Genomic DNA, 13,607 nt, shown 5'->3' with positions numbered 1-13,607 from the left:
AGTGGAGCAGACTCCACAGGTGGCAGCAATATCCCTAGAAATAGAGAAGGGTCACATGACCATAAAAACCTAAGTAAAATTGTCCCTCCCTACATGAGTGGGGATGACATCCACAAATGGATAACTGCTTTGGAGGGGGCCTGCAAAGTACAGCAGGTACCACAGAGTCAGTGGGCAGCTATACTCTTCCTCTCCTTTTCTGAAAAAGGTAGAGATAACCTCCTCACAGTTAGTGATGAGGATGCTAACAACTACAAAGCCCTGAAGAGTGCTCTGATTGATGGGTTTGGCTTAGCCACTGAGCAGTACAGGTTGCTGTTCAGGGATACCCAGAAGACACAGACTCAGGACTGGACTGATTTTGTAGATTGTGCTACTAAGGCTCTGGAGGGCTGGTTATTAGGCAGCAAAGTACATGACTATACAGAATTGCATAATTTGATTATGAGGGAGCAGATCCTTAGTAATTGTCAAAACCAGCTTCTACACCAGCACCTGGTGGACTCTGATCTGACCTCTCCACAAGAAGTGGGTAAGAGGGCAGACAAATGGGTCAGAACCAGGATTAGGCCTAAAAATCAGGGAGGTGACCCGAAGAAAGATTCTACAAAGCCTCAAGAGAAAGTTGGGGATAAATCCAAGGACAAGTCCCCTACAGGGCTCCAAAACTCCAATGGGGGTGGGTCCCAAAACACTTCCTCTAACCCTAGGAAACCTTATTGCCATGTCTGTAAACAGCCTGACCACTGGAAGACTGACAGTAGTAGCCCAAAGGCCAACAATAAGGAAAATATTCCTCCAAGTAGCACTCCAATAACTCCTGTTACTATTAGTAGTAATAGTAAGTAATACTTGTGAAAATCATAAAAGGGTGGGTCTTACCACCATGGGATAAAACTTTACATCTTTGAAACAGCATAAAAACAACATAAATCACATAGAAAGATAATACATTAAAGTAACGCAAAGCATTAGCAAATTGCTCGAATGTGCAGTTACTGTGTAAAGTTGAGAAACACAGATGGAACTGGGCACGGGGATAACTGTCTCATTGCAGCTGCCAGTCAGCAAATGGATATTCTAAACGGGGGTACAGTGCTTGGGGGTTAAGTGTAACTTGATGGAAGTAACACATTGTTGACTCCGAATGAAGTTTTTTTTTTTTTTTTAATGCCGGAAAAGTGGAATGAAGGGTATCCATTAAGAGATTGAGGGAGAGTCTGGGCCCAGCCTTGGGGGGGCCAATTGGCACGGGTCGTCTTTAATTGTTTCCTTGTTTTCCAGCTCTTGGGCAGCGTGGGCCAAGAATTTTACAGTTTTGCAGGAAAGTTGTATCCAAGACCCGCTAAGGCATTTTATTACAGCCGCCCTGCAGGTTCTTACTTGTGCTTCTCTTAGGAGTGGTAACAAGAGCGTCTTCCTTAGATTTTGGAGTGCCGGGCATATGCATAATAAATGCAATAATGACTCTACGCCCTTGCCACAAAGGCGACAGTTTGAAGTTGGCCAGGTACGCAGCCATTTAGAGGTGAGGTCTTTGCTCGAGAACCAACCCAGCCTCAGAAGACTTAATTTTCTCTTGTAGTGATCCCTAAAACAATCTTGCAAGTATGGCTGATATTTCAGATGGTTATATGTTGGTAACACAATCCAGGCGTGGCTTTTGCCAGCCACTGCGCCTTTGTCCATTATCAGCGATGCTTGTTTGATAGCTTTGTTAGTGATCTGTTTAAAAATGTTATAAGACACGGGTGAAAGCCAGGCTTCTTCCAGCTTTAAAGACTGAAGCGCTTGCCTAAGGGACTTATATGTTGAATTCGAGAACCCAGCCTGTTTTTCGAACTCTAGCCAACAGAGGTGGGCAAGTGAGTTGTCTTCGGCGTCCCTCATACGCTAGTAATATTTGGCCAATGCTCCTTGTCTTGCCGGAGTCTGGTTTGTTAATCCATATTCCAGACGTATTTGGGCCTGTGAAATGTGTCGCTGGATCGAAAAAAGGTGTTTAAACAGTTTGGATTGAGCAAGATTCAGCGCTGTAGAGTCCCTAGATGCCATCAATTCCGAGCCATATGTGAGCGATGGCAAGAATTTAGCAGCTACGATCTTTAACATGTGGCCGGTTGAACTTCCACTTAAATGTTTTTGTATGGTTTTAAAAGCGAAATGCAGTTGTTTGGCTTTTGATTTCCCCTGTTCTAAATGATGTTTGTACTTTAGTTGGTAATCAAGTATGATGCCCAAGTATTTGTATTTATCAACCAGTGTTAATATAGAAGAATTTAACCTCCAGACATATTTAAGTTGTTTCTTTTGGGAACTGGAGAAGCATAAGATGTTTGATTTTTTTAGGTTTGATTATGAGGGAGCAGATCCTTAGTAATTGTCAAAACCAGCTTCTACACCAGCACCTGGTGGACTCTGATCTGACCTCTCCACAAGAATTGGGTAAGAGGGCAGACAAATGGGTCAGAACCAGAATTAGGCCTAAAAATCAGGGAGGTGACCCGAAGAAAGATTCTACCAAGCCTCAAGAGAAAGTTGGGGATAAATCCAAGGACAAGTCCCCTACAGGGCTCCAAAACTCCAATGGGGGTGGGTCCCAAAACACTTCCTCTAACCCTAGGAAACCTTATTGCCATGTCTGTAAACAGCCTGACCACTGGAAGACTGACAGTAGTAGCCCAAAGGCCAACAATAAGGAAAATATTCCTCCAAGTAGCACTCCAATAACTCCTGTTACTATTAGTAGTAGTCCCCCAGGTGGTGGGAGTACCCCCCAAACTGTGGCTGGGTATACTTGGGGAACTCAGGTGGACTCTGGCCTAACCAGGTTCCCTAAAACAGAAACTCTAGTCTGTGAGGATGGCATGGGGTTTGCCAACTTCACTCCTTGTCCCAACACTTTGGGCAAGTACAGACAGGAGCCCATCATCAATGGCCAGAAAGTTGAAGCCTATAGAGACACAGGGGCTAGCATCACTATGGTGACTAACAGTCTAGTCCCCTCAGGACAACTTTTAACTGGGTTCACCTACCAGGTGATCAATATTGATGGAGTGCAGAAACATCATCCCATGGCAGTAGTAAATCTCAGCTGGGGAGGTGTCACTGGCCCAAAGAGAGTGGCAGTGTCTACAAAATTGCCTGTAGATTGTCTACTGGGAAATGATCTAGAGATCTCAGCCTGGGCTGAGGTAGAACAAGAAACCCATTCCACAATGGTAGGCCTTCCTGAAAAAGTTAGTTTGGCTGTGATGGTCACAGCCCCAGCTCAAGCAGATTTCCTCCCTGAGAAGGTTGGAGCCCAAGCTCAAGCAGACTTCCCTGAAAAGGTTGGCTGGGCTATGATGGTCATTGCCCAGACACAAACAAAGTTCCTTCCTGAAAAGGTTGGTAAGGCTGTGATGGTCACAGCTAAAATTCAAACAGATTTTTGTGTTGTGAAGCCTGAAACTATGGATCACTCCACACAGACAGAGAGTATTGGGGAGGAAGAAAAGTCTACCTCCCACCAGAGATAAGGTGAGAGTCAGCCTCCTCAGGGAACTGACCCTACCCCTTGTGAAGGAACTGCCCCAGAGGTAGTCAGGTCTAGCCTGGCAGAGCCCCTGATGTCAGTTGACCCTTCCAAGGTGGGACCCAGTCTGGAGCAGGTAACGTGCCCCTCTCTACCCTGCCTCAATCAGCCCAGGGCTGTAGAGGTCAGGGAGGCCAGTGGACCCCAAAGGGCCCCCTGTCCAAAGGAACCACCCCATCAGCAGATTAGGGGCACCAAAGCTAGCAGCCCTAGCAAGGTGAAAATTCCAAAAACTCCTGAGGGATCTCCCTTACTCCTAGTTAGGAACCTCCCCCAGATGGACTCTGTTGGGCACAGCCAAACCTGGGACCTGGTGGCCCCAAACCTGAACTGTCCCTCCAGTAAGCCAACAAAAGGGACCCAGCCTCCAGCTGTAGGCAGCCAGAGGTTGACCCTGAGAGCACAGTGCAACTCAGTCATGGTAAGAAAGGCATACATGGTGGAAAGTGATTGGAAGAAGCTGAGCCCTACATTAGAGGAGCTTTACTTCAGTACTCCATCCGAACACCAGCCGTTTACTTTGCCAAAACACACCACAGGTAGAGATTCTCTATGGTGGAGACCCTCTGATACTCCTAGGGTGAGGGATTGCTTAGTGGACCATGAGACAGGGGGTAACCATGCTAGTGCAGGTACTTCCTTAAATGGCCACTTAAGCAATAGAGGCTTACCTGGTCAAGGATAGCCTTATTTCCTTTCGTTTGGGGGGGGGGGGGGTTGTGTAGGAAGGTGGATATCTGACTATATGGTTACCCCAACTTTTTGCCTAGTGTTTAGCTGGTTTTTGACTTAGTTGGCCTGGGATCCTGCTAACCAGGGCTCCAGGCTATCTGCTCTCACTGTAATATGGACGCCATGTACTTTAGGTACATCTCCAATTGGGTATTGGGTCATCTTGTGAGCCCCTGTATAGTGTACCATAGGTACCCAGGGCATAGGTGCATCCAAGGCCTACCATGGCCTGCAGCATGTATTATACCACCCCTGGCTGGCCATCCAAATTGACACACTTGGCTGATAACTCAGCTGGGGCAAGGTTGTGTAATCACCCCTTGCTTAGGTATAGTATCCCTATACCTACCATTATATATAGACAAATATATACCTATAAGTCACTCCTATGGGAGGTCTTGACAATCCTGAAGGCAGAGTGCTTGGTTTTATGTGAGATGGTGCTCTAGCATGAGCTGAGCCTGTCTGCAGCTTTCAGAACCATGTCCCTATAGCTGTTCTATGATATAGCCATACCATATACTCTTAAGTGCATTATAATCCTCGCGGTTAATGCTAACTTTGGTTTGGCTTTATCGAAACATGTCGTGTAAGGTGTCAAACACTTTGGAATACTACCCCCCCCCCCCCGCCGGTTCTAGCGGCGGGGGTGCATTCCACCCTTCTAGAGGGAGAAGACATGTAGTTGTAGCTTTGCCTGGTTAAAGTTAAACAGAGCCTCAGCATCACAAAATGGATGCTGCTGCCACAGACACGAGTCTGACCTCCTGCTGCTGGACGTAATTCTGGCAGGGGAGGCCTGGACAATAAGTAAGTAAATAAGTAAGTAAGTAAATCTTTATTCGGTTATCAAAGTACATAAAAAACCATAAAAGAGTATCAGCAAACACATCTTATCATATACAGCCGTTAAGTTATTGCTTTTACATCATAAAAAGGGTAAAAAGGGATGATTTTCCCCTCATTAAGATTAATATTACATTAAAACTGTAAAAAAAAGTTTAGACATATCAAACATTTTTAGGATTATCTCAGTTTTCCTAATATGTACAACGGGGTTTTGTCAAAGATTTACTCTATGCTTAAAAATACATTTTAAAAGGGTCGCAACACATTTGCTAGCCGTTTCTGATTCTACAAATTGCAAACGCAACATAGCGGGCGACATCTTCTAAGACCCATTTTTCTTAGCAGTGGAATCAACCAAAGTTTACGGTGAGCAGAATAAAATTTGCAAAACAGAAAGGTGTGCATGGTGGTTTGTTCTGATGTATCATCGCATGGGCACACTGTTAAACAGTCTTCCCAGCTATTTTTCGTCGGGAATGCCACCAATCTATGGAAAATATTCATTCTGAATCTTGTCAGTAGAAAACGCTCAAATTGTGACTGGACATATGTCAGATACGGCTCAATCTCTAGGGTGGTCATAACCGCCATGGAATGTTGGACCGAGGTTTCCTTGCCTCAGTACAGATTCGTAACTCTTCTACATGGCTCAATGCCCTTTTTTTTAGATCTTTTCTGGATATTTCACCAATTCGTTCCGGGGCAGAGTAATATTTACTAAACCCTAGATCAGTGAGGAAGTTCTTCACATACATGAGCCACTCAATTTTCCCGGCATAATCCAGTGACATACAGTCTGTCACTATCTGTTTAGAAAAAGAATTCTTTGTCGTGGTCCAGATACGTCGCCAAAGCAGGAGCGGTTGTATGTTTGCCAAATCCTCTATATGCGAAATACCTGACTCCATATGACAGGCAAAAGTAGATACACGTTTGGGGACCGCCAAAAGAAATCTTAGAAAGGTATTCTCTGCAACCTGTAGGGAATTAGTGTTTTTGTGTCCCCACAGTCCTGCCCCATAAAGTGCTGTAGATTGACACTTTGCTCTATAAATATGGAGCAGCTCTACTAGAGGCCTCTTTCCTAATTTCTGAGAGAATTTTTTAAAGGCAGCGATTGCTCGCAACAACTGGTGCTTTCGGGCTTCTATGGCTGGTTTCCAATTTATCTTTTCATCCATCATCATGCCAAGGTATGGATATTGGGCAGTCACTTCAATCCTTTCGCTGTCAAGGAAGACGCCTTTTCCCCCTTTTTTCCTTATTCCTGCCACCATAACGTATGTCTTTTTTATGTTTATGCGCAGGTCCAGGCTGCCCATAAACCTTGCATACCTATCTAATGCCTTCTGCAGTTCACGCGGAGTGCGTGCAAGTATCACGGCGTCGTCCGCGTATAAAAGAGCGGGAACCGGACGATTTCTTACTCGAGGAAGGTCCTGACCCCCCCTCAACATCTCAACCTCAAGCCCATTTGTATAGAGGGAAAAAAGAAAGGGAGCCAGGACACAGCCCTGTCTGACACCACGCTCCACCGCGAACGAGTCAGATAGTTCGCCATTCACTCAAAAACATACTCTAGCAGAGGCGTTAGAATAAAGCTCTCTCAGAAAAGATACGAGGGCCTGATCTATCCCCATCTCGGTGAGAACGGACCATAGTTTTGAATGGGAAACGCAGTCAAAAGCTGCGGACAGGTCAACATAGACCATGTACAGCCTGCCCCACTTTGCTGAGACGTATTTCCCCATCATTAATGCCAAATTCAGGGCTTGCTCCGTTGTCCCAAAACCCTCTCGAAAGCCAAACTGGATATCGGAAAGAATCTCACCGTCTTCGGCCCACTCCTGTAGACGCTGGAGAACCACTCTGCCCAGGACTTTCCCCAGCAAATCCAGGAGCGAGATTGGACGATAGCAGGAGACATCCTGTCTTTCACCTTTCTTAAAGATGGGGACCATAGTAGATTGGGTCCAGGATTTAGGTAACCCACACTTCATAGTACAGTCAAATACCCTTTTTAAAATTGGGGCCCACAAATTTAATTTGTATTTAAAGAAGTCCACTGGTACCCCATCTGGGCCAGGGGCTTTCCTGCTTTTACTTGCTTTCACTGCATCAATAACCTCAGTTAATGTAAAGACTAATGGGATTGGAAGAGAGTTTAACTGTTGGGTATTACTATCGCTATCGCCCCCCCCCCCCCGCAAGATCTACTTCTCGGCTTTTCGAGAAATGATTTACCCATGCTGGTCCCTCGATAGCCACCTCTACTGATGGTTGGTTTTTGTTTTCTACTAGGAACGGGGCTCTCACCACTTTCCAAAATGCCTCACTGTTTTTGTTCAAGGAACTTTCATGTAGTTGGTTCGATAAGGCTTGTTTTAATTCAGATTTTCTTTCCTTGCGGGCTAATCTATAGGACCTTCTTAGCGTCTTTATTTCCTCCTGATTTCTGGTTGTGTTAGATAGTGCTCTTTTTAGACTTTTATGGGCCAGTGTACATTTATGATTAAACCACCCTTTTTTGTGTCCCTATTCCCTTTCTTCCTTACAGTTAGTGTTTTGTTCACATTTTCCAGAATTAATCCAAAATTATGGAGAACCTCCTCTTCCCCTATGTCAGTGTCTAAACATTTCAATATGGCCGGGTATACGGCACATACCACCTTGGCTGTTAATTCGGCTGGATCTATCTTTCCCCACCCTAGAGCATTACCATTCATTTCGGATAAGTGTAGGTTATTCTGAGCGAGAGCGCTCATTATGAACTGGGATGAGAGCTGCCCCTGGTCCACAAATAGATTCACGCCCAAAGCCACATGATCACTTAGAGTGTTTACTAACACTCTAAACCCCTTGAGTTTATTTACCAATGTGGTAGTGGCTAGGATGTAATCTATAGTCGACTCACACCCTCTCCCCAAATAAGTTGGATCCAGTCGTCCAGAAGGGTTTTTTACCTCGTTTATTACCACTAGGCCTAGTTCGGATAGAGTTTCATTTAGAGAGTCTCCTACCATAGAGTGATTGAAGTGGACAATTTGGCTCATCTTGTTTATCCACCAGCCCGCAGATGTTAGTGCTAATTCTCGAACAGGGGTGCTGATTAAACCCCCCCCCCCCAAATGATACTCAGTGTATCCGTAAGTTTCTTTTGATTTATCAGTTTGCCGAGTTTCTGACGGAGTGCACCAAGTATTTTTACCACCTCCCTATCCATTAGGTTGTCATAGAAATTTACCAGGAGAACAGTCTCCTTCTTCCCAAATGAAAGGCTTCATAGTTGGTAGTTTGATTCTGTTTGGAGAACCGTGACTTTCAGCCCCGGTATGGTATTTGCTATAAAAACGATCAGGCCGCCCTTTGCCCTACCATGAGTAACTGCTTTTGCTGGGGAAAAATATGTTTTGTAACCCATCAGATGTTGTTCTGAGGTAGCCCTAGTCTCCTGTAGACAGATAACCTCATAATCTTGGACATCATTTAGGGCACTACCATCCTCAATCTTTGTGCGAAGTCCCGCTATATTCCAGAACAAGAGTGGTACCATTCCACCTTTCTGAGCACGAGGTACCTCACTTGGACTAGCTTCCTCCAAGGGGGAACTCTCTACTATCAGTTGCCCCTCCTCCCTTGGGGGACCTATTATACTGCATGGTGTGTTCCCTAGGTTCCCTAGGTTAAGAGTTTCTCCTCCTTCTAAGGGTACCAGGTTAAAATTTACCAGGTGGTTGTCACGTGCTATCATTTTATCATTTGACTCACCTTCCACAATGTCAACACCCTGTATATCAATAATTGCTGACGGAGTAAGTTTTGATGGAAGGCTCACATCCTCAATAGTGGTCGGAGTGAGTCAATCCACTTCGTCTAATCCGTACAGCATTGAGAAATGATTAAAGGTGGGCAGGTTAAATCCCTGTTGAACAGGAAAGCTAATATTTTGAAACCCCCTATGTGACGGTGGCCAGCGTGAGTGGTTGTATGGATTTTGGTAAAAGGATTGGTGCCACACTTCTTTCCATTCGAAGGGGTTCCTTCTTGCAGAGTTCACTTTTTGGTAGGATGATGGGTCTCATGGGTAAAAGTAACTAACGTAGTGCGTGGAGATGGAATCACCCCCTCTTGCCTCATACCAATCTCCAATGCATCTCACGGTTCTATGGTCCTTAAAATTTACAATTACTACGTCCCCCTTCCTATCTTTTGGTCATGATCCCACCCAATTTGCACGCCTCACGGTTAGGATTTCTCCATTTACATGGGCAGGGAGTGGTCTATTTTGTTCTAACCAATAGATTGTTTTATTTTTTAGGGCATGATGGTTTTCCCTCACTCCTTCTGCTAACTCAGGTACTCCTGTCATAATGATGGTAAAGGGGGCAGATTCAGGTGGTAAGTCTAGAAGACCGCTGCGGGGGCTGTTCCCCATTCTCCTTCTCTATCCTATTTTTAATAGATGGGGTATTATTCTCAGATTCCCTTTTCTCTTCATCCCTTTTCTCTTCAGCGACTGCAGTCTCCCTTTGTTTCGCAAGGCCCTTTACTGGTTGGCTGGACTATCCTTTAGTGGGCAGTGTTTTAGAGGATTTACCCACCGCTTTTTTCCCAGTTATAATGCCAGTATTCACATTGGAAGTACTAGTTGAGGGTTGTTCTGTGATCAGGGTGCAAGTCACAGCGGGACCTCCAGTGACAGTTTTAGCCTGCGCTTTTGCTATTTCGGCCAGAGCAACTGTATTTCCTTCTATTTGTTCACCTAGTTTGTCTAGCTTTGCATTAATCATCCTCGTTCTCTCCAATAGAGGACGTAGGAGAGACCTAACCATAACCTCTAATTTAGATAGGAATTCACCCTCTGAGTTGGAACCATGGGGCATCTCTGGGGGATTACTAGGAGGAACTGAGTTATTAATCTCTAGTGGCTGTGGGAGTGCTAGGGTTATTGGAATAGGGTTGTTTAATCGCTTAGCCTGACATTTCATTTGGGGTGAACCCCTTCTCTTCCTTTTCTTTCCCTTAATGTCTGATTGACCACTCTGACCCGTCGTTGGGGAGGAGGAAATGGATAGTTTTGGAGCACTTGATAGGCCCGTGGTGTCCGTCCCTGCCGAAGAATTCTGGAGGGAAACGTCTCCACTGAGGCAGATCAGTTCATCGTCCTCATCCCCTATGACCGCCAACGGAGGCCCACCTCCTACTAAGTTTGCCGTAACCGGAGAAGGTGCTTGCCCTATTTGTCCTAGAGAGGAGCGCTTTCCCGTTAATAAATCCAGGGAAAGACGCTTCTCTGTATCAGCGATTTCTTTCTCTAAAACTATAGAAATTCGTTTAAAGAATTGGTCAATCGTGCCAGTAGCTACCCCATTTGAGGTTTTAACAGTAATGTTACTACTTTTCCCCGTTTGGGAGGCCATAATTAAAAGTAGAACATAGAATACAGAAATCTAAGCAAAATTGGGATCACAGTGGGATGTGCACAATACAGACTTTATACAGCAGATGTTCGACTCGCGGTACAGTAAGAGGCATGGATCTTACCAAGAAGGGAATATGGGCAAATGTTCGGGGGTGGCCCATCCCGTCCTTAAACGTCCTTGGACGGCCTTAGACGGCCCGCCCTTGTCCCGGGCTTCACCCGGGACGCTACCGCGCAGCGGTGACGAGGCTTGGTGTTATAGGGAAGTTGGTTAGTGGGGGCGTGTCAATCAGGGAGAGCGGCCCAGGTGTCTCAAGTCTGGCTGACAGGAACTCCTGGGAGATTGAGTCCCTGTACCACCCGCTCGCAGCCCTGACACTACACAAGAAACCCCACAACAGTCTTTCAGGACCTGACCCCTCCTTCAAGCCTACTCCCACGAAGAGCGAGCACAGCGAAGTGGGAACCGCGAAGCGGGTCCGGCGAGGTGCAGCGCTACAGGAGAAGCAGCACACAGGACGGCAACAGCACACTCACAGCAGCAAGGGTCCAGTCCCAACAAAAAAGCAAATTTGAGGTCCCACGGAGGTTAGGAAATCCACAGTCTTTATCAGCGTTGGTGGGGGCGTGTCAATCAGGGAGAGCGGCCCAGATGTCTCGGGTCTGGATGACAGGGACTCCTGGGAGATTGAGTCCCTGTACCACCCGCTCGCAGCCCTGACACTACACAAGAAACCCCACAACAGTCTTTCAGGACCCGACCCCTCCTTCAAGCCTACTCCCACGAAGAGCGAGCACAGCGAAGAGGGATCCGCAAAGCGGGTCCGGCGAGGTGCAGCGCTACAGGAGGAGCAGCACACAGGACGGCAACAGCACACTCACAGCAGCAAGGGTCCAGTCCCAACAAAAAAGCAAATTTGAGGTCCAGGACAATAGGTTTCCTGCCTCCCCAGACAGACTTTTAGTGTATTGGGGCACGGAGGGCTGAGAAATGAGACACTGCCTGGGGCACACAAAGTGCTCCATGCATAGCCCGGTTTAAACTAGTTGCTGGGGCACTCCAGCCCCAGCTCTAGCACGAAACTGGACAAAGGGAAAGGGGTGTAACCACCCCCTTCCTAGGTTCCACGCAAAGGAGGGACATAGCAGGTAATCCTGCCCTTTAGATTAGTATAAAGCTATGATCAGTGTCTGGAGACATTAGATTATCCTGGAAAGAAACTCTGAAATGAACTCTTGGACCTTCGACGTTCCATTTCGACTGGAAGACTGAAGACATCTCCCTTGTGGTCAAGGATTGACCACCCTGTGCAAACAGGTACATCAGTGACTTGCTGGTTTCCTTTGTCAACGCTACTGCCTGAACCCGAAGACCTAGCGACACAGCCTCTGGACTTCCAGACTTCTCTGATTCTGACCCACATCCACAGCAAAGCTGAGACCCATAGCGGACACGAGAGACGTGGGACCGGACACCCTGCAGTACCTGCTTTTTGCTAACTGTGCAGCTTCTGAGGCGTCCTCGAAGTTGTACATTGGGGTTTGAGAAGACCCAACCCCGAGCAGTCAGTGCACCAAAGCTCAGCCCTCCACACTCCACGAGTGCCGCGTGGTGCCTGCACCTGCATTTCTCCTTGACGCATCTTTGCGATTGCTAGCCCGTTGGCTAGTGGCCCTCCTGAAGACATCCTTTTGAAACAACACCGCTTGACTGGTTGCTCCGGGCTTGCTCCTGCTTTCCTGTAAAGGGGAAGCTCCCCAGACCTTGGTGGTCTGAACAGAAGCTGATCTTCCCTTCCTGCGTGGATTGCCTTTGCCAAGGCTTGTTGGGTCCAATCCGGATAACGTCACCGCCAACAGCTAGATCCTTTGTGGGACAGTCCGTATCCAGCTACTGGTCATCGTCGACGCCTCCTGGTCCACATGGCTGCAGAGACAAGCTTCACCTCACCACCTGATTGCATCTCGACACCGCCTGGTTCCTTCCTGGTTCCTTCCTGGTCACTGGCTAGTGACCCAGACTCTGTCCCCTCTGCTTTCAGTTTCTTCACTGCTCCGATCTACCCTTGGATTCATCCGGACATCTTCCTCCTGGTCGCTTGCAGCACTTTCTTGCAGCTCTCCATAGGATTGATTGATGAAACCCGAAACAAAAGAACACCTATGCACCCGGCTTCCCTGGGTGAGGTAACTCGAGTACTCCGGTGCTCCAGAGGGTAACAACTATCCAAGTGTCCTAGTTTAACTGGGTTTTCCCGTAGTCCACCTGGGAGTGTCCGAAATCTACTACTTTATAACTTTTATGTTCCCATTGAAAGTTTATGGTAACCCGCGTGTGTGTTTAGACACTGCACACACAACCTGTGGGACTCCTAATTCCTAACCTTTGGTTGTTCAGCGTAGCCCCAGCGATTTCCTAGGCCCTAGGCCTACTCACCCTTCCTGAAGTGGCTCTTATATGACTTACTTAGTATATGGTTCGTGAGGCCCCTAGGGCAGATTTGTATGTGTGCAACTTATAGTATGCTTATTGAGTAACTTGTGATATATCTCGAACTCTGACTTCATAAAGAGTGCAGAGGGGTTGTGTTAGTAATAAATTCATATATATTTGATATATACCTTGTGTGGTGTTCTTTCATTTGGTATTCAAGGGATTATTGTTGGTAAAACAATTGGCTTCACATGCTCTCTGAAGTATTAGCCTAAGACTGCTTTGTCCACGCTACCACTAGGATAGCTGGTCTATAAGATTGACTTTACAACCATCACCATAAGGGTTGTTTGGACTGATACAGGGTGCCTACTAGAATAGTGGACATCACATATCAGGCCAAGGAACAAGGAAGTGGTCAGACCAGTCTACCTGGATAGGGGGAGCAGTAGTCAGCAGGTCTGCTTTGGATAAGACAAGATACAGAATTGAGCCCTTGGAATGAGTAGTTTCTGAGCAATGTTGGAGTAGATCATTGGCTGAGAGAAAGGTGGCAAGCTTGTTGGCAGCCGAGTGTTCCAGAGAGCCCCAGT

This window comes from Lissotriton vulgaris, chromosome 3_1, assembly GCF_964263255.1.
Source record: "Lissotriton vulgaris chromosome 3_1, aLisVul1.2, whole genome shotgun sequence".
Taxonomy (NCBI): Eukaryota; Metazoa; Chordata; class Amphibia; order Caudata; family Salamandridae; genus Lissotriton; species Lissotriton vulgaris.
Note: the sequence above shows the minus strand (reverse complement) of the source record.